This window comes from Macaca fascicularis, chromosome 3 (genome assembly GCF_037993035.2).
Source record: "Macaca fascicularis isolate 582-1 chromosome 3, T2T-MFA8v1.1".
Classification (NCBI taxonomy): domain Eukaryota; kingdom Metazoa; phylum Chordata; class Mammalia; order Primates; family Cercopithecidae; genus Macaca; species Macaca fascicularis.
The window spans coordinates 130,661,528-130,684,126 of record NC_088377.1 but is presented as its reverse complement, the minus strand read 5'-3'; the positions used below and the strand labels follow the sequence as shown (position 1 = coordinate 130,684,126).

General features: G+C 38.5%; 1 protein-coding gene and 1 pseudogene across 11 annotated transcripts in view; both read left to right on the top strand.

Moving 5' to 3' along the window:
* CDK14 (cyclin dependent kinase 14) overlaps positions 1-22,599 on the top strand; it is a 790,403-nt gene that overhangs the window by 217,363 nt on the left and 550,441 nt on the right. The gene's annotated exons all lie outside the window — the stretch shown is intronic.
* Positions 13,352-14,096, top strand: LOC135970203 (Golgi apparatus membrane protein TVP23 homolog B pseudogene; annotated as a pseudogene).

Here is a 22,599-nt window from a genome sequence, read left to right as displayed (position 1 = left end):
AGTTCTGCCAGTATTTACATTGTTTGATTTACTTTATCTTCCCTTTTTACCATCAGTTGAGTTGGAAAGATTTGAGGACACATACAGAAAGACTGATTTAAGATCCTTTCTGATCCCATTTGGACTCAGAAGTAGGAGAATTTGTGTCTTATTGTGTCTTTTTCTTTTGCTTTTTGATGAGAAGGAGCAGGGAAGTAAAAATCTCAAGAGAGCAGAATCAGTTTTCCGGTCACCAACCTCATTAAGTTAATATTTACTTTTAAAATGAATGTATTTGCCAGCCCTTCCCACTGTTTGTTTGGGAAGCGTTTAACATACATTTGAGAGCCTCTAACTAGTTTCTACCTCCATTGGGTATTTCACCTCTCAGACTGGTGGTAGTGAGTGTGACGTGTGGATCCCAGTTGGAACATCTATTTCTGTCACTTCAGTATTACATTTATGTTGAGGGTAAAGGAAGGGAAAGAAATAAAGCTAAGGCAATTTTTCCCTGTTTTTCTGTGTCTACTGCACAATGTTGATTGAATGATATTTAACATCTCTAGTGCTTTTAAACCCATTTCAAATAACACAGTTGACACATATGCAGGGGTTTCAGGAAACTGGACATTTAAATAAAAGATGCAGCCTGAAAACTCAAAAATTAGATTTGAAAATCTCTTTCCAGTATTCCATAAAATGATTTTACCAGTTTTTTTGTCTCTTGATACCTGTAACTTTCTAGATGAAAGCTGTTATTTTTCTTTAGGCCTCAGATGAGTATTTCTTCACTATTAAAAATTTTAATGAACATAAAATACTGATTACTTTAACTTCTCTAAATATTTAATAACCACGGTCTTCAGGTACATTGTGTAGTAATTTCTGTTGGTTTTTTAAAGCTTGCCGTGTGAGAGATTTGACCATTATGTTTAGTTATTTGAAGGCTGTTCTGGGGAATGTAAAAATTGATACTGAAGGAAAAAAAGAACTGGGTGCGGTGGCTCACACCTGTAATCCCAGCATTTTGGGAGGACGAGGTGGGTGCATTGCTTGAGGCCGGGAGTTTGAGATCAGCCTGGCCAACATGGTGGAACCCTGTCTCTACTAAAAATACAAACATTAGCCAGTGTGGGGGCCCAAGCCCGTAGTCCCAGCTACTTGGGAGGCTGAAGCAGAAGAATTGCTTGAACCCGGGAGACAGAGGTTGCAGTGAGCAGAGATTGTGACACTGCACTCCAGCCTGGGTGACAGAGCAAGACTTTTGAAACAACAACAACAAAAACAGAGAGGAGTATGACTATTCATGATCTAGTTGACATCCCCTTGCTGTTATAAGTATGTATATTAAATGTTTCTGTAATGTATATCCTACAGGATGATGTATCAGTGTGTAGTATTTTTGTCTAGTTGGCAGCCTGAGAAATATCTGTGAACTTTGAGTGGGACATCTGCCACTTCAAGGATCAGCAAGGCACAGACAAGCCACAGGAATTATTAACTCAACAAATTATTACCTTATCAAATTAATTATCTAATTTACTCCGTTGACTAGGCTGGGTATTTTTCTTTGAGTTTTCTTTTCTTTTTGGTGGATCGATTGATTGGCACTGGCATGTCAGGGGCAGTGACAATGCTGTTTCTAGCTGAAACTCTGTGCTCTCCAGACTGCAGTGAGTGACGCTTCTCCGCCTGAACAACCTCAGAATCTGGGTGCGGGTGGAAAGTGCAAGAGCGCTGGAATCTCCTCCACCCATCTTCCAGCTTGTCACCACGTCCACATTAGTAATCTGTGTGAGGCCGCCTAGTAGTCTCCTTTTCCTTATCTGTACAACAGAGGTAACCATCTCTGCCTGGCAAAATCATAAAAACTAATAAGATAATGCTTGTAATTCCTGTAAAGGGTCTTGGCACAGAGCAGGCACCACTGTTTCATAGAGCTGGGCTGTGCCCCGCAAAGCATCGGCACATGCAGCGTGGTACTGCACGTGACATTTGGGCCATCCTCCACACAAGTCCTCACATCTGTGGGCACAAGCTGTGGGGCACATGAAGCCTCCTGGCTTTATGATGGGAACACCAGCAATCTAATTTTAGGAACCTCCACATTTTAAAGAGGGGGAAACTGAGTCTGTAAAGTCCAAATTTAGGCTTCCTCCTGTTGTTGCCCCACTTCTGCCCATCACAGTGGCCTTGCCATGACCACATGTTAGTGGATCTGGCAGAAGGGAATGCCCACTGGTGGGGTTTGTATGCCAGGTGGTTTTTGTTGGATGGGATTTTGCATCCCACAAGACAGTCAGGGGCTCTGCATATGTGAGCACTACTAACTCATGTTTTAGAATGAAACAGTGTTCACATATGTCACATCTACAGTGTGCATCTGGTCACAGGATTTCCAGAAGGTCTATGATGATTACCCCAGATATAGAGGGAGGGAGAATTTTCCTGTACCTCCTCATTTTTGGGTTGGTGCCTCCCCAGAGGTTCTCCTGATTCTACTTGGTTCCCTTTCTTGTTTGCCAGCTTTTGTAATGGCACGTGTTTATTGTCTGGCAGGGGAAGCCCCTTTGTCTCTACTCCATGTGTCGTGTGTTCATGTGTTGAGTAACTGGTACATTTTCTCCATTGTAGACACTTATCAAAGTCTTGGGACCTGTTGTCTGAGCAGATGTTCACATCCTCAAAATACTCTATTCCCCCTACAAGACTGTGTAAGGTTCCTGAGGGCAGAAACAGCATTTCTACCTCTCTCTAAATCTCATTCATTCAGAACAGTCCTTTGCACCTAGTAGATGCTGAATAAAAGTTGCTTGAGAGAATAAACAGATAATACTTTTGGAGTCTTTTAGGTGAATTTGTTGTCATAATTCAGTCCTCCCTTCCCCTTCCCCTTCCCCTCCCTTTCCCTTTCCCCTCCCCTTCCCCTTCCCATTCCCCTTCCCTTCCTTTCCCCCCTCCCCTCCCCTCCCCTCCCCTTCCCTTCGCCATAGGAATTCACCAACTGTTGATTCATGGGGATGGGATTTATCTTAAATGTTTTTTTCTGTAGGGACCTTATTTAATTTTCCCGGTAATGTTGGCACTATTATTTCTGTTTTTACAGATGGGGAAACGGAAGTTTAGAGAAGTTAAGCAACTAGCACAGGGTCACAGGGCTAGTGAAACTCCAGAAGTGGTGATGACCCAGACAGGGCCCTCATACCAGCTTAAGTAGCAGCTGGAGAGACCTGCTGGATTGTTGGCCTTTTAAAGGGAACATTGAAAGTTTCTTGCATTTGGTGATGATTGGGTTACATTTACTAGAATTGTATAACTTTTAAGTTGCAAATTAATGCTAAAAGTGTATTAGGGTAGCCCTAGGCTGTGGGACTAATTGAGAAATGAAGTACAATGGAAGTGCTGCAAGCAAATGGGTTTTCCTGCTTAGAGTAGGTACTTACTATTAATCCTGCAGCATTTGTTTTAAGGAGTTGGAGTCTTTCTTATCTAATTAAAAAGTACAGGTCAGATGTTGAGTGTTGTCAATAATTTAGCGCCTGCATCTTTTTGTCCCTGTTGTTTGTTTGGAAACTACAATTTGGAATCTTCTGTGCACATTTTAAAAAATAAATGACTGTGTGGTAATATTTTTGCTTAGTAAATGTATGCATTATCATCTTGAGCTTAGGAGTTTTCTGTACTTTTCTTGAAACCTTTGTTAATAGAAAAACTGTCAATCTAGTGCAGTGATCTTTCCCTGAAGTCCTCAGCATTCAATTGGGTATAAAAGTTGTGATCCCAGAGCACATGTTTTGAGGTTAATCCTATTCATATTTTTGGTTTTCTTCTTCATTCCCAAGATATATAAAAATGACGAACATTTGAGATTGCACATTAGTGCATTGGATTTTTATCTGGGGTGGTCCCTTCTCTAAGTGGGTAGTGGGAGTGTGGGAAGGTGAAGCAATACCTACTAACCTTATTCGTGATTTGGGAGCTTGATTATCCTTTTTCCAAACATCCTAAGCAAAGACTGCCCTGACTGTGTTTTTACTGAAAGCTCTTCCTGTCATTCTGGGTAGTTTATGCTCTTTATTTACTTTGTGTAAGGAAATTCCTTCTTTACTGCCCCATCTTATCTTAGATCAAAGTTTCTACCCAGGGACCCTACTTAAAAAGTATTGTCTGAGACTGCATGTGTTTTCTTTCTTTTTTTTAGCACTCTGAGATTTTGCTCCATCTGCACTCTCTGGTTTTCCTTCCTTCTATTTATGGCAATTGTGTAATGAATATTCATAGTTTCCATTATTAATGTAATAGCATGCCATTTGTCAGCTCTCTGGCTTTCTCGTATTTTTTATATATATATATAAAATTATTTTTATTTATTTTAAAATTTTTGTTGTCTTTGTCTTCCGTAATCTTTTTTCTTTCTAGAGTTTGTGATCATGTGTTTTTCCTCTAACCCAGACATATGTGTAGGTCTAAAACTGCACAGTGCAGGATGTCAAATGGCTTAAAAGGATTTCTGCTGTGACTGAAAGAGTGGATCTGTGCCCTTCTGAGGGTGTAGGCTGACCACATGAATACCAATAATTAGACATCTTTTATTTTAAGAGATGGGCAGCTGTTTCCTTAGTTGAATTTGGAGATCTTTAGTTATTTTGCTTTCTTTAAAGGGCTTTTCTCTGTATATATGCATCTCTTTGACAGGGTTGATGGCAGACTGGGAGACTGGCATGGCAATAGTGGGAAAGACAGAAGGGAAAAAAAGTACAACTGAAAAGGAAAACCTAAAGTGTTCTGAATATTAGATTTTAAGGTATTAGGTTTTTTTTTTAAGTTTTCTTTTTCAATTTATTAAAAAGTAGAATATGTAAGTATTATGAATATCAGTTTATTTTTCAGTGATTTTTAAGGTAAAATTTTCACCATCTCACACTTGATCAGAAAGTCTAGCAATTAACTTTCCCCTTGAGCATCCTGAGCCATCCCTCAGAGATTTGATTAGGATGGCAGTTACAGTGGTGATAATGCCTTCCTGGAGTTTTCAACCCTTTTATTTAAATCAGTGCTTATTATCTCTCACTGTTGTTTTAAGACACAGCTCCTGAACCTGAAAGTCCAGTGAAGATTTCATCTGGAAGGTTGGGTTACTGGGTGTGTGGGATTAGAGGCACAGGCTGCTGTCTTCCTCTTTGTCATCATCAGAAGCCCTGAAACCCCTTCTCATGCTTGCTAAGATTAGGCAGGAGTGTCACTGCATATTTATAATATATTTTATAGGGCTTCATAGTTTACAAAACAGTTTCATATGGTATTTCAGTGAATTTTTGCAACAAAACAGCCCTATGAAGGAGTGGACATATAGTTTCATCTGTTTTGTAGAGGTGGAAATTGTACTCAGGGAAGGTAAGTGCTGTTCCCCAGGCCACAGTCTTCTGTTCTCACAGTGGAGCTTTGTCTGGGACTCAGGTTTCATGCCCTCTCACCCTCCCCTTATTCTGCTTCTCCTGAAAAGGTCAGGATTTAAGGACATTGCATTCAGCATCAGACTAGGGGAGGTATGTGACCTAGAAACACTAGTGATATGGATTTCAAAAAGGTAGTTATTTATTCTACTTCATAAGATTAATGACAAATAATGAGTCACTTTCTAATTTGTCTATTCAGACAAACGCATTTTGTTCTCTATGTTCTTTCTGTGTTCTAGATTTATGGACCCGAATGCTTAATTTTACATAGCAGTGAAAAACATAAATCCTATTTTGTATTCTTTAGGTGCCTCAAGAGCCAACAGCTCAAACTGTGGAGGCAGTATTGGCAGTTTGGCTAAGAGGAAAGAGAGAGAAGTGGCTAGCAACCATCCCCCTGAGAATAGGAGAAAATGAGATATTTCTGACAGCATTACAAACTGGAGCAGAGGTTTGGTGATAACAGGAAGCTGCTTATGAGAAGGATTTAGCATTAGATATGGATTTGAAACTCTGCCCCACCACTTAGTAGCTTTGTTACCATGAACAGACAGTTGCTTAATCTCCCTGAGCTTCAGCATCCTCATCTGTGAGTGAAGGCTGTGAGGCAGTCTCATATATTATAAGGCGATAAGTCAGGATGCTGGAACGAGCTGCCCGGTGTCATAAACCTGTAGTCAGTCATAGCCAGGCTCCAGCACGCCTTGGCTGTGTGATACTTAAAATCTCCATGCCTCAGCTTCCTCATCTCAAACAGGAGGATTCTAATAATACTTAGCTCATAGGATTGATAGGATCACCACAGTTTCCAAACATGTAAAACATTTAAAACAGTGAATGGCTCATAGTAAATTCTCTACTAAAAGTTAATTATGTCTGGGCACAGTGGCTCATAATCTCAGTGCTTTGGGAGATCGAGGAAGGAGGATTGCTTGAGGCAAGCCTGGGCAATACAACAAGACCCCAGTTCTAAAAAATAAAAAAAACCTGGCCAGGCGTGGTGACACACGCCCATTGTCCTAGCTCCTCAGGAGGCTGAGGCAGGAGGATGGTTTGAGTCCAGGAGTGCAAGGCTAAAGTGAGCTGCACCGGCTTCACTGCCCTCCAGCCGGGGCAACATAGGGAGACTCTGTCTCTAAAAGAAGTTATTTTTAAGTGGAATAAGTTAGGGTGGTACTTGCCACATACATTAAGCTTTCAATAGACTAGTTTCTTCCTCCCTTATTTAGATGTTTTGAGGTTAAGCCTAATGAAAGCAATTCAAAAACCACTAAAATACAATTATTTTAATATTTGCATCACATTTAATTAATGTAACTATTGATCTCTTACACCTTGGACATTCATTTTTTAAATGTAGTATTTTAAAATGTAATATTTTTGCACTATTAATCACTTAAAATATTGCGTTATATCATGTCTAGGAAATTCATTATAGGCCTTTCTAAGAGAGAAGGCTTTGTGATAAAAGCCAGCTGCCTAGACATTTCCACCCTCCTCACCCATCCCCCAGCAGGCTACAGAAGCAGCAGGCTGGCAGAGGTCCAGCTTTCCTAAGTGATGGGATTGTTCCCGGGGCCAGGAATGAGAGGAATCTGCCTAGATTGGAGATGGCTTTAGCTACTTTGCTTTGCTTCATACTCGTAGTCTTATTCCCAAACTAAATCTGACCCAGCACCATTTTCCATTATTGGAGATGTTTTAACACTGTGTGTGGAGGTCTTGCTATTTAAACAATGATTTCTGAATCCACTTTTTAATCCCATGGGAGCTTTTCTGTTTTTTTCTTTGTACTATGGAAGAACTATGAGTTAATTTTAATTTGTAGTTACACCTCTGCAAACCAATACAGTCTTTCTGTGACTTCCACTGGTAGCGCCGTTCTTGATCTGAGGCAACTATTGGGATTGTGGTTTTACTTTCCCATTTACTTAGAAGCGGGAAGGTTTACTTGTTTAAATGCCTTAGACCAGGAAATTATTGGCTTTTGTCAGTGGAATTTGTTTATCTTTTCCACCCCTACATTCCTAGGCTGTGAGAGAACTGGTCATCACTGTGATTGCTCTTCAGTTTTTATCAGTTCCTCCCCCAGTGCTATTTTTATTAAATACTTGATGTTTCTCTCTTCTTTGGGTATAAATTTAGAGACCCTTAGGCAGACATTTCTGAAAGGGTTCTCTTACTCAGCTGCTGTTAAAATGGAAAGATCAATACTGCCAAGCACCTCTTTTTGTTTGGCTATCTCCAAAATTCATGTTTTCTGCAGTTACTCTCTAGGATTATCTGTAGATTATCTGTAATTTCTATAATTTATAGATTGTAATCTAAACTGAAGATTGGTGCATGTATAATTCTAATGAGCTTCTTGACCAGCACTGTTCAGTAGATACATAATGCAAACTTCATGTCATTAAAATTTTTCTTGTAGTTACGTTAAAAAAGTTAAAGAAGCTGGATGTTGTGGCTCAGCCCTGTAATCCTAGGTCTTTCAGAGGCTAAGGTGAGAGGATGGCTTGAGGCCAGGAGTTGGAGACCAGCCTGGGCAATATAGTGAGACCTCGTCTCTACAAAAAAAAAAAAAAAAAAAAGTAAAAGACCCAGATGACTTTACTTTTATTAAAAACAAATTTATCAAAAATATACTTTACTTTTATAAAAAATATAATTTGGACATAAAAATTATTATTGAGATATTTTACTCTTTTTGTATTGCTTTAAAAATCTGCTTATGTACTTTATTATATATCTCAATTTAGACTAGCCACATTTCAGGGGCTCATTAGCCACATGTGGCTAGTGGCTACTTTATTGGTCAGCACAGATTTTTTTTTTGACAGGGTTTCCTTTTTTGCCCAGGTTGGTGTGCAGTGGTACAATCACGGCTCACTGTAGCCTCACCCTCCCAAGCTCAAGTGATTTTCCCACCTCAGCCTCCCAAGTAGCTGTGATTACAGGTGCATGCCACCACACCTGGCTAAGTTTTAAACATTTTTTGTAGAGACAGAGGTCTCACTGTGTCTCCCAAGCTGGACTCAAACTCCTGGGCTCAAGCAATCCTCCTGTTTTGGCCTCCCAAAGTGCTGGGATTACAGGTATGAGCCACTGTGCCTGGCTAGCACAGATCTTTACTGTAACTTTTCTTCTTACTATAAAAGGCATTATGTTGTACTGGCAATTATTTTCTCATCAAAGTGGCCTAGAAAGGAGACATGAATCTGGCCTCATGTCTTTGCTCATAATTAACACATTTCTTTTTTTTTTTTTTTTTTTTTTGAGACGGAGTCTCGCTCTGCCACCCAGGCTGGAGTGCAGTGGCCGGATCTCAGCTCACTGCAAGCTCCGCCTCCCGGGTTCACGCCATTCTCCTGCCTCAGCCTCCCGTGTAGCTGGGACTACAGGCGCCCGCCACCTCGCCCGGCTAGTTTTTCGTAGTTTTTAGTAGAGACGGGGTTTCACAGTGTCAGCCAGGATGGTCTCGATCTCCTGACCTCGTGATCCGCCCGTCTCGGCCTCCCAAAGTGCTGGGATTACAGGCTTGAGCCACCGCGCCCGGCCAATTAACACATTTCTAGAGAGATTTCCTTTGTTAGAAGAACAAATTGTGGGACTAATGATCTCAAAACGTGAATTCAACTGTAGCACCTAAACAGCAGGCTGCATTATTGACCAATACTGATAAAAATTGCTTTGTCTTATGGCAGGAGTAGCAGTCAGGACAAGACTCAGCATTTAGCAAAATCCATGGAGGCATTCTCCCACATAGGAGCCGTGCAACTCAGTTGTATGCTCCTAAAATCTACTGCAAAGCTGTCAGTGCTTTTTGTTTGTGATTAGCACTTCATTTTTTTTTTTCTTCTCAATTATTATTATTTTTTGAGACAGGGTCTTGCTCCACTGGTCCAGAGTACAGTGGTGCAATCATGGCTCACTACAGCCTTGACTCCCAGGCTTCAGTGATCCTCCCACCTTGGCCTCCCGAGTAGTTGGGACCACAGGTGTGTGCCACTATGCCTGGCAATTTTTAATATTTTTGTAGACATGGGGTTCTGCTGTGTTGCCCAGGTTGGTCTTGAACTCCTGGACTCAAGTGATCTACCTGCCTTATCCTCCCAAAGTGTTGGGATTACAAGTGTGAGCCACCGTGCCTGATCAGAAAGATGACTTTTTAGGATTCTAGCTTGTTTGCTTTTCTTCCCACCTGAAGATACTTTTGTTATAGCAGCTTGTCTGCTTTCTGTCTCATTTCCCCCCCCTAATTTTCCCAGAAGTCCTCAATCACTTTCAGGTGTTAAAGGCCATTACTGATTCTTAAATGTACATGGCTATGACTGAATTTTAGCCATTGAGGGTTCATATGATCTATTCTGCCACAGTCCTTCTCAAACTTTAATGTGGATGTGAATCACCTGGGCCAGGCATGGTGGCTCGTGTCTGTAATTCCAGTGACTGGGGAGGTTGAAGTAGGAGGATCAGTAGAGGCCAGGAGTTTGAGACCAGCCTAGGCAACATAGTGAGATATCCTGTCTCTAAAAAAATATGTATTACAAAAAACAACTTAGACAGGCATGGGATTGCATGCCTGTGGTCCCAATTACTCAGGAGACTCAAGACGGGAGAATCATTTGAATCCAGATGTTTCAGGCTGCAGTGAGTTATGACCACCACCACTGCACTCCAGCCTTGCTGACAGAGTGAGACCCTGACTCTTAAGGAGAAAGAGAGAGAGAGAGGGAGAGAGAGAGAGATTGATTTGATGCAGTAGGTCTGAGATGAGGCCTGAAAGTTTGCGTTTTTCACAGACTCTCAGGTCATGTTGATGCCTCTGGTCCAGAGACCACATATAGATCTAGTATATGATAGCAAAATGCTGCTGTCTTATCCCAGCCTGCAGCAAAGACATTTAAAAAAATGTAGTGAGGTTTTCCACCACGCTAAAAGTACTTTTTTGTTTTATATATTTTTTAAAATTCAGAGATGATTTCATTACTGCCTTCTTGCTACTGCGGTGATTACAAATGCTAGTTATTATTAATATTTTTAAATGACCTTTCATGACAGAATTATACGGCGCTAACCCTACTTACGTCTCCAAGTTAATAAAAGAATTTTAGTAGTTCACAAACTCCTCAAGTCTGATGCCACCCCACTATCTAAATCAGCAGTTTATAGCTTTCCTTCATGACATTTATAGTATTTTGTATTGATATAATTACTTGGACAGTTGTTTAATGTCACTTTCCCCACTGTGCTCTAAGCTCTCGCTCTGTATTTTTAATCACTTTGTCCCTCGTGTCTCAATAGCACTGGGTCTGGTGTCTGTCCGTCCCTATTCAATACTTTTAGGGTGGCTTTATTCAGTGGGTCTCAGTAGGAGTGGTACTGCCCCCTAATGGAGTGTTTTGGAAATTGATGGGAACTAACTGGTTGTCCCAAAGAATGAAGTGTGCTACTGGTGTTTGGTGGGCGGGGGTTAAAGGTTGCTAGACATTCTGTAGTGTACACAACAGCTAACTAAGTGAATGCTTATTTGATGCATTTTGCAAAATCTTTGAATGTCCCTGTTTGAGATTCAGTTAATGAAAAACCTATTTGTAATTGACTGAACCAAAAACCTAACTCAGCTGGGTGCAGTGGCTCACACCAGTAATCTCAGGACTTTGGGAGGCCAAGGTGGGTGGATCACTTGAGGCCAGGAGTTGGAGACCTGCTTGGCTAACATGTTGAAACCCCATTTCTATTAAAAATACAAAAATTAGCCAGGCGTGGTGGCGTGCACCTGTAATCACATCTACTTGGGAGGATGAGGCACAGGAATCACTTAAGCCTGGGAGGCAGAGGTTGCAGTGAGCCAAGATAGCGCTATTGCACTCCAGCCTGGGCAACAGAACGAGACTGTCTCAAAAAACCCCCCGCCAAAAAAACCCAAAAACAAAAAACCACACACAGAAACAGAAAAAACAAAACAAAATCCCACTCCATTTAACATTTAAAGACAATTATATGTATGTATGTCCAGTTTTAATATACAGTCATACATCACTAGTGATGGGGGCACATTCTGAGAAATGCGTCATGAGGCAGCTTTGTTGTTGTACAGACGTCATAGAGTATATTTATACACACCTAGATGGTATAGCCTGTTGCACACCTAAGCTATATGGTATAGCCGATTGTTCCAGGGCTGCCTGTATAGTATGTTACTGTAGGTAGTTGTAACACAATGGTAAATACTTGTGTATCTAAACATAAGAAAGGTACAGCAAAAATATGATTCTATACTCTTATGGGACCAGAATTATATATGAAGTTTTTGTTGCCTGAAATGTCGTTATACAACACATGACTGTATTCTGAAATTTTCAGAAATGCAGCTGCTGAGTACTTCAAAAGTTGTACTTTGACTTATTAGCAACATTACAAAGTAACGTCTGCCATTCTGGGAAATCCCATCCGTAGTAGCAGTGATGTTTGTGGTATTTGAATTATTATATATATACCCGCACTAATACATGTTTATAGGAAATATGATGGTTATGTATATATATGTGTGTGTGTGCATACAAATTTAGCCCTTATGCTAATTTATACAATAAAAATTGTTGAGAATATTCAGGTGAACGTTTCTTTTTTAAAATCCAAATTTACCCATTAGAAGTGGTTGCAAGCATCTTACTACATCATTAAATCATTTGGTGGTGTTATCTCTGAGTATTTACATCTTGGGGTGTGTGTGTCTGTGTGTGTGTCTGTGTATCTAAATCACACATATGAAAGACAATAAAAGTTAATCTCTTTTATTTTCTTTTTATATTACATTTTGGACTTTATATTGTTTTTCTTTCTCTGTGTACATACTATCTCTGTAGATTACAAACATTTGCTATCAAAAGGTGGTGCTACTCTGATAGGATTAAGAACACCCCTTTCTCATGGAAACAGCATGGAATCAAGGATTTCTGCCTTCTGGTCTTGGTTTATTTCTCTAAACTGCTCACATAACTTTTCTGAATTTGTTGGTTGATCTGCATTATCACTGATAAGGTAAGTCATGATGTGATAAGTCACAGCAGATGTTTCATGAATGACTAGACATGTGGCAAATCTTACCTGTGGCTCCTCAGAAAGGCAAACTGTCCACCTGACACCCACTGTTCTGCTTCACTTGCATTTTCATTTAGGGAGAGCAGACCACCTTGGAGGAAGTGATTTGGCTAATGATAAGGTATGAAGTAGAGTGGGGAATTGTGGTAGTGGAGGGTAGTATTAATAAGTGAATAAAAGCAGAGTATGTTTTACCTTTCTGGGAAGCAGTTAAGATCCTTAGACTAGGGGCCACTCTTGTAAGGATTTTTTTTAACAGTTCCATGTTTATCTGTTTCTGAGTGATTAACAATCAAACCCATGAAGACTTATAGGCTGGGGACACTTTTGTGTCTTGTTCAGCAGTTGGCTTGGAGTGGACCACAGAGCTCAAAGGCAAAAGAGTAGTGCACAGTGACACAGTTGGTGCTAAGAAGGGCTCTCGGGGACTGGGTTACCAGGTTTCACAGCAGAAAGTCCCTTCAAGCACATGATTTTAGTCTGCCTAGATCTGGCTAGAATGTTGCTCATTAATTGTAACTAGAAAGATACAGGAAACTCAAGGGTAAATGGCACTGGAAAAAGGTCACTGAAGGTGAATCCATTTAAGATGAAGATCAAGGGGCTAGTGCATGGCTGCCATGTTGCAACAGAACAGTAATGATGACACAGAAGATGTTTCACCCTTCAATGCAGAAGAGAAGACAACTGAATAGACCAAAAATGCTTCTCAGAATAGGGGATTAAAAACAATAGACCAAAAAAAAAAAAAAAATCAGACACCCCCCCCAAAAAAAAAATCGGACACCCAATAGCATAATTTTTCTGTTTGCTCTTTTGAGTCTATGCAGTTATAATCCATCTTCTCTGTGAATTCCTCAGCAGCAGTTTTACTGCCTAGATGGTGACAGTTCTTTTGTTGCCATGTGATTTGGGGGAGTGAAGACTGTCACAGGTAGGCTAATGGTGGGCCTGCATTGGTGGAATCATACTGATGAAGATGACAAGAACCACTGAGTGTCCAGGAAGAGCCATTGGGAGTCCAGGAAGGCATCCCCTCAAGATAACAAAACTGACTCAGAGGCTGAATCAAGAATCTTTTGGTATTTATTGCCTGTTCAGTGCTGTGGGTGGTAATTGCCTTTAGTGCCCTCTTCTTTTTTGGAGTGAAGTGATTGGCAGTGGTTATCATGGGTGTGGTACTGCAAGATGCCAACCTATATGGTTACATCAGGTGTACAGTGGGCAGTAGAAGGAATTTAACTAGCATGGCTATCTTGTACCCTGGAAAGCAGTTTTTAAGACAAAGCAGTAAAAATAATCTGACTTCCAGACTAGAGAAAATGCTCTTGTATCTTTTATTATATTGGGGAATGAAGACATTTTTGACTCTGAACCTTTTAGTGCCCAGTCCATGTTATAATGAGGAGTATTGGCTCTATTTTTCCACTTAAAAGCTTTACTTGTTTTAAAAAAGGAAAGTTAGTTTTTATATTTTTTATTTTCTTTCCAGCAGTTGGGGCTAGAAAGTATGTTGTCACTAGAAACGTTGTGAAAATTTATCTTACAGGCTGGGCACTGTGACTCACACCTGTAATCCCAGTACTTTGGGAAGCTGAGGTCGGCAGATCATCTGAGGTCAGGAGTTCGAGACCAGCCTGGCCAACATGACAAAACCCCATCTCTACTAAAAATATAAAAATTAGCTGGGTGTGGTGGCACATGCCTGTGTAGTCTTAGCTACTCGGGAGACTGAGTCAGGAGAATTGCTTGAATCTGGGAGGCGGAGATTGTATTGAGCCGAGATTGTGCTGTTGTACTCCAGCCTGGGCTACAAAGCAAGACTCTGTCTCAAAAAAAAAAAAAAAATTGTTTTACAGTGTACATAGGTATGCACATAGTCATATAATATCAATATGTTCCAAATTAATGAAAATGTGTTCATTTATGTAAGTATGGAGACTTTTGCATTTGGATTCATAGAACATAAGAAGATGTAAGTCTATATCAAAACTCTATATGTTTATATGTTATTTATGTAGACTATTTTCAGAAGTAAATTTTGCTTCCATGGTAAAAGTGAACATTTTGGCTTATGCATAAGTTAGAAATAATTGTTAATTTTTAATATGTACCTCACGGTAAAATTTCTTAGATATATGCAAACAATTAAAACCAAATTTGGGTCAGTGGTGTTAACTAGTTTCCAAAATTTTGTTTATTTTTATTTGTAACAATTCATTTACATAAGGCCCAGTTAATACAAATGGAATCAGCATAGTTTATGTTTAAGGAATACACAGAGATTGCTACTGTTTCATTTATTTTACAGCAAGGATAGGCAAATTTTACTTTGGAACTTCTTACAGGCTGTTCAGTGGTCCTTGAGCTAACAAAAACTATCTGTTATCACTAAAAGAGCATTATTCTTATGTCATAATGACAGTAATCATTTAAATACTTGGCATAATGAATGCGTAAAAGACATTTTATTTTATAAATCTCTTTTTTTCTTGCTATAACGGGTATATTGTAAATCATGCATTTGTATTAATGGTATTTCTTAAAGCAGTAGATGAAACTGTAAACTAAAGCAATCTATAAACTATTGTAGGCATCCGTAGATTCTGTTGTAGGTACTGTAAACTTTGTTGGAGACTTTAGTCAGCAGATTATGTTGTGAATATATTTGTACTTTGTTAAAATATTTTAAAAGATATTTTGTTTAATTGAATAAGTATCTTTTTTGGACTAGTAGCTATGAAGGTATAAAACTTTGTATAAAACTGCTGTTTATAGAACAAAAGAAAGCGAAGGTAAAAAATTTATGGTTAATATGCATAGAAAGTTTGATTAGGATTGAGTCTTTTAGAAAACAAATGGATAATCATCAAAAGAAAGTTTGTCCCAGTGTTTATTTGCAAGTATGTGCTAATTATTAGGAAAAAACAAATGAATTTAGTAAGTTTTTTTGGGGAATAAGTTTTCTGACAGTTTATATGGTAAAACAACACACTATCCTTTGCATAAGCATAATCATAAAGAGGGTCCATTTTAATTTTTCCAATTTTTTTTTACATTTGATATACATTTTATTCTCTTTTAAAGCATCTATAAAATTGTAGTTTTCTTCTTCTTTGGTTATTAATTATGAAGAGGATCCTGAAAACCTCATTTTTTGTGGTCTTGTTATTTAAGCAGGTTTCCAGAATTGCTTTCATCAGTCTCATGGAATACTGTCTATTTTGCAAGATTTGTAGTTGATTTGTTTGCATTTTAATGCCATTGGTGGTAAGGGCAGGCAGGGAGGACTGTTTAAGTGCTAAGCTGATTTTATAAGTGATTGGTTTCCTAGAGAGTATTTTTGAATTATGACAACTAAGTTTGGGGATAAATACTTAAATAACGAGTCCCCTTATAAATTCTTTGTGTATTTGTTGGTGCCAGGTTGGCAATCAGAATCTTTTCAAGGGCTAAATTGTGTTTATTCTCCACAGTTTCTATCACAGGGTCTTATTCAAGATTAGTTTTTATTAAATGCTTGTTGGATGGAATTGATGACTATTATGAATTTATATTCTTCCATGATTTCATATTTGCAAAGTTTCTCAGAGTCACTCAAGATTGCTATTGTAAAATTTAGTGTAACATCATTTTTTAATGTTATTCTTTATAAGGTAACATTTTAATCTAAAATTTAGATCATTGCCGTTAATTATTTGTTCCAAAGAGAACACTTTGTTCTTTGAAATAGATACTAATTAAAAAAAACCACACTGGCTAGCATCTGTGCAGAGATCTTTCCCTTTAATGTTATGAGCAATTATAAATCAAGACCTAAGAGAGGCCTTGTAAATTATGAATATTCTGAAAACAATGAAGCATCTTCTTCTGCTTCTAACAAAGATAACACTGGAGTTAATGGAAGTGCCATATGCCTAGGGGAAGATGTCATCAAGACAAACATTTAGTTTGTCAAAGTGACATTTAGATGACTGTAAGCAATATTAATCCAGTCATGAGCTCTTGTCAAGCTTAAGTCTGATTTTAAAAGTAATTATTTTAGGCTTATTTATATATCACTGTCTAGTGTAGCAAGTGATTGGAAGCCATCAAACTTTTAGGGTAAAAAGTAGAAAAGAACATAAAATTAATCAGCATTTGGGTGTATTTTTTATCAAGTGCTTAATACAACCCTACTTGGTTATTTGAGTTTGCCTTGACTGCTTTGACCCACCCTATTTCATTATGATTTATTAGAGAATGTAAGCTCCTTTCTCTACATAGGGTACCACTTCTATCCTGTATAGAAAGAGGTGTTAGCAAATGAGACATTATGTAATATAACAAGAATTATGCATAATGAAGGGAGCACAACCATCTCCAAGATCCTCTATAGCAGGAGTCCCAACCCCTGGGCCACCGACTGGTACCATGGCCTGTTAGAAACTGGGCCGCATAGCCGAAGGTGAGCAGTCGGCGAACAAGCATTACTGCCTGAGTTCCGCCTCCTGTCAGACCAGTGGGGGCATTAGATTTTCATAGGATCACAAATACTACTGTGAACTGAGCATGCAGGGGATCTCGGTTACACGCTGTTTATGAGAATCTAATGCCTGGTGATCAGTCACTGTCACACATCCCCAGATGGGACTGTCTAGTTGCAGGAAACAAGCTCAGGGCTCCCACTGATTCTATATTACGGTGAGTTGTATAATTATTTTATTACATATTACGATGTAATAATAATAGAAAAAAAGTACACAATAAATGTATTGCAGTTGAATCATCCCAAAACCAATTCCGCCCTTCCAGCCCCCCGTTTGTGGAAAAATTGTCTTCCATGAAACTGGTCCTTGGTGTCAAAAAGGTTGGGGACTGCTGCTCCATAGCAACTGTCTTCCGCCTGGGGAACCTGTACACTTAAGGAAACTTTCCAAGAGGTATGTACACCTCAAAAGTTAGAAGAGAGTTGATTTCCAGATCCTTACCTTGTGATGTATTCTTTCTGAAAATTGATATCCCTTGAAAACACACCCATGGTTTGGGTATCTCCTACCTTTTCTTCTGCCATGTCCTTTACTTTTATTATTTATTTATTTATTTATTTATTTATTTATTTATTTGTGGCAGTCAAAAGCAGTGGGAGTGGAGAAGGAACAAAGAAATCTGTAATTGGTTGTAATCAATTAGTTGTAAACACCACTGCACTCAGACCAGCCTGCCATATCCTTTTCTGTTTTAGAAAAAACCACTCTCCTCCATCTGTAATCTTACCATGGTATATTGACCCAAGCAAGGTTTTCAAAGTCCTGATCATCAAAGGACTCGTTTATAGTTTTGATGTCAGGCAAATCTTCAGACTCTTAACTGTCTCTCACCCTGTTAAGCAATTCATTACCAATGAAATTTTTTCCTTGTATTTAATAACTATCACAATAAACATGCTTTTTGTTTAATATTAATAATTATAATTAATCTAGAAGAAAAATATTAAAGCCCAGAGTTTTGTGGTCACAGGAAATCAAAGCCATTTAAAAATTTTGAAGTATGTATGAAATTTTATGTTGCAGAGAAGTATGGTAGAGTATTTGTAAGTCGGTAAAAGACTTTAAGCATTAATGTATTTATTTCATTAGGTTGAAATTCGGATGGAGAGGAGGAATGAAATATGATTTCAAGGAGGAAAGCATACAATGTAAATTTTTAAAGTCTTGTTAATGTATGTTTTATATGGATTATGGTGGAAATAAAATATGATCTTTAGGTTTCTCTGGATACATTTAAAAGAATAATATTAAGAAAGTGAAAAGACAAGCCTCTGTGGTTTGATCTCTTTGAGGTCATCAGAGTGTTCTAAAATTGATTTTGTGAATGTTTGGCACAACTCTAAAAATACTAAAAACCATTGAAAGCCTCTGTGACTTGTCTTTTCACTTTCTTAATATTATTCTTTTAAGTGTATCCAGAGAAATAAAAATTTTACAAATCACATACCTGATAAGGGACTAGTATCCAGAGTATATAAAGAACTCTTACAACTCAATAATAAAAGACAACCCAATTAAAATTCTTGGCAAAGGATCTGAACAGATGTTTCTTCAAAGAGGATATACAAATGGCCAATAAACATATGAAAAGGTGCTGAACTTTATTAGCCATCAGGGAAATTCAAATCAAAATCATGATGAGCTACCACTTCACAGGGAAATTAAAATCAAAACCATGGCGAGCTACCTAGGATGGCCTGAATAAAACAACAACAACAACAACAACAACAACAACAATAACAGGTAATTGCAAATGTTGGTGAGGATGTGAATAATTGGAACTCTCATACCCTGGGACTGCAAAATGATTCACCTGCTTTGGAAAACAGTCTGTAGTTCCTCAAATAGTTAAACATAGAATTATGACATGATCCAGTAATTCCACTCCTAGGTATATACCAGAGAGAAATGAAAATGTGTGTCAATGCAGAAACTTTTGCATGAAAGGACAGAGCAGCATTATTCATAATAGCCAAAATGTGGGAACAATCCCAGTGTCCATCATCTGATGAATGGATAAAGTGCAGCATATCTGTACAATGAAATGTTATTCATTAATAAAAAGAAATGAAGTACTGATAGATGCTGCAACGTGAGTGAACTTTGATAACATTGTGCTAAATGAAAGAAGCTAGTCACAAAGGAGCACATATTGTATGATTCTGTTTATATGAAATGTCCAAAATAGGTAAATCTATAGAGACAGAAAGTAGATTAATGGCTGCTTAGGGCCAAGGTGGAAGTGGTGGTGGGGAGTAGATAATGGGACAGGGTGGGGGATTGACAGCTATGGCTCTCTTTGAGATCATTAAAGTATTCTAAAATGGATTTTGTTGATGCTTGGTACAACTCTGTAAATATACTGAAAACCATTTGTATTAGTTCATTTTCACACTGCTGATGAAGATATACCCTAGACTGGGCAATTTACAAAAGAAAAAGGTTTAATGGACTTGGAGTTCCACATGGCTGGGGGGGCCTCACAATCATGGTAGAAGGTGAAAGGCACATCTCACATGGTGGCAGACGAGAGAGAGCTTGTGCAGAAAACTCCCATTTTAAAAACCATCACATCTTGTGAGACTTACTGTCACAAGAACAGCAAGGGAAAGACCTGCCTCCCCGATTCAGTCATGTCCCACTGACTCCCTCCCACAACACATGGGAATTATGGGAGCTACAAGATGAGATTTGAGTGGAGATACAGAGCCAAACCATATTACCATTGAATTGTACACTTTAAATGAGTGAATTGTATAGTATGTAAATTATACCTCAAGCTGTTTAAAGAAATAATGTAATAGTTTCATTTTTAAAAGTCTGTGTTTACATATTTCTGTGTATGCCAGAAATGACACACTTTGCATTCTCAAATACATGTGTGATGAACTGTTGCACATATCACCTTAAACATTTTAAAAAATGCAGTCTTAAATTACCAGTTTTAATGGTTGCATAGTATTTCAGTAAGTTGATGTGGGATACTTTGCTCATTTTCCTCCTATATAAGTAATTTCTCAGATTTTGATGTTTTAAATACAAATTTCTATACCTGCTAATTTTCTTCTTTTGCTGCTTTCTTTGGATAAAATTCTGACTGACACTCAGAAAAAATGAATAGATTGCTGAGTTTTTTTTTAAATTAAATTTTTGTTTATTGATTTTTTATAGAGACAGGGTTTTGTCTTGTTGGCCAGGCTGATCTCAAACTCCTGGCCTCAAGTGATCTGCCCGCCTTGGCCTCCGAAAGTGCTGGGATTACAGGCATGAGCCACTGTGCCTAGCATGACTTGGGATTGCTGAGATTTCTTACACAGGTATGCCATGTTACTTTTCTGAAGGGTTGAAACAATTTTTATCATTTACATTTTTTTTTTTTTTACTTTTTTGTTAAGTATATAATTTGTTCCATAGTAAACGTTTAAAAGTATATTTCTTTGAGTAAGTACATTATTATAAACCTCCATTTGTTTCCTATTACTGCCTTGAGAGTGATGAAAGTTATTTATTAAATGACCTCATACTGAATACCCACTCTGTGTCAGAACTTGTGCTAGATACTAGAGACTGGAAATGCAAAGTGAGAAAGGCTTAGTTTTGCAGTCAGAAAAGTTCCCCATCTCATGGGGAAAATAATTACAGTAGGTAACATGAAGTCTTCAAGTATAAAAAGGTGTTTGAGGAGGTACCTGGAGGATGTGGCCAGCATAGGAGGGCAGGTGATATGTATGTATGTACAGCTCAAAATATGAGCAGGTCTTTGCCTGGAGGCAAGATGAGAACAAAGAGAGGGCATTCCTAGTGCAGTTACATACACAGCCTCCAAACACCATGATGTGGGCAAGCAGTTCCCACAGGTTCCCTTTGACTGAAGAGTTATCGGCTCTTTTGTGTTTCTAATTTATTCATTAGTACATTTGGTTGTTTTCGATAATATGCTCTGTTCTTTGCATTCCATACACGTATTAATAGTAATGTTAAATGTCACTTTTAGGACAAATATTTCCTTTTAGTCTGTCCTTTGACTTTTTAATTTATTTTTCATCATATTTTTACATTCTGGTCACATGGGATTATGATGATTTGTTTTGATATACACCATGTGGAAATTTCTTAATTTATAGCATTATGGATTTAGCTGGTCCAGTAGTAGCAAAACCTTGTTTCTTCAGGTGGTTTTCCTGCTAAGTATGAGAAGAGTTGTAAAATATATGTGGGGCCCTTATTTCTCATGCCCAAGCTCTTTCTGTGTCGAACCCCTTTATGATAGTACAGCGTGGTGTTTACTTGATGGCTGGGTTAGGAAGCCAGATGACAACTTCTCTTTATTTACCATCTTCTCGGGGTAGAATGGCTTCATTCACTTGATCTGAAGAGCCAAGCCAGCAACCCTACTCTGGGCCCCCACAGGTGCTGTGGCAGCAGTAAATTGACAAACCTGTTCACATCTCAACTGCCTCAAATTTTTATTGTTTTAGCAATATAGTAGATAGTAAGGAGTGAAAGGATATAAATCAGATGGAAAGGGAATTGGTATGGACTGAATTGTGTCTCCCTTCAAAATTCATATATTAAAGCCCCAGCCTCCAATGTGACTGTATTTGTGGATAAGGCCTTTATGGAAGCAGTTAAAATTAGATGAGATCATAAGAGTAGGGCCCTGATCTAATTGGGTTAATGTCCTTATGTTGAAGAGATAACAGAGCACTCTCTCTCCCCCTCCACCATGTGAGTATACAGCAAGAAGGCAGACATCTGCAAGCTAGGAAAAGGGTCCTGACCAGGAACCAAACCCTGCTGGACCTTGATCTTGGACTTTCCAGTCCCCAAAACTAAGAAAATCAGTTTCGGTTGTTGAAGTCAACCAGTCCATGATATTTTATTACTTCAGCCTGAGCAGATGAAAACAGACATAATGATAATAATCAAAACAATTATTTATTACCTAACATATATCCATTTTGGATTCCCTTAAAGCCAGGTATGAGTTAAGCATATCTTTATCTCCATTTTCTTGATGGGTAATCTAATCATTAAGTAACTTCCCTCAGGTCTCAGTGCTGGGAAGGTGAGTCTGTGGATCGTAACAGCTCTATGTAATTCATTTATGTATTTTAGAGGAAAAGAGACTCAACGGCAACCACAAGTGGAGTGTAAACTCCTGCACAAATACGTTCCCAAACGTTCCCAAACGTATTTGTGCAGGAGTTTGTACTTAGTGGATATGCATTTAATATTCAAGACTCTGTGAAATACGACAGTGAAGAAACCTGTTTAACTTTACTTTCGTGTTTCTCAGAATCCTTCCTAGGGACATCTCTGGTGATACCATGGGTAGCAATGTTTCATGGACATCAGTTTGGGAAGTGCAGCCCAGAGTGGTCATTAGATTCCTGCACTGGCCACGATAGGCCTATTCAATTTAAAACATACTTAAATGTTGATAAGCATGCACGCTTATTACAATTTATTGAACTAAAAATGTAATGAGAATATATGTTACTTCAAGAAATTAAGTTGATTATGGCTTTTCT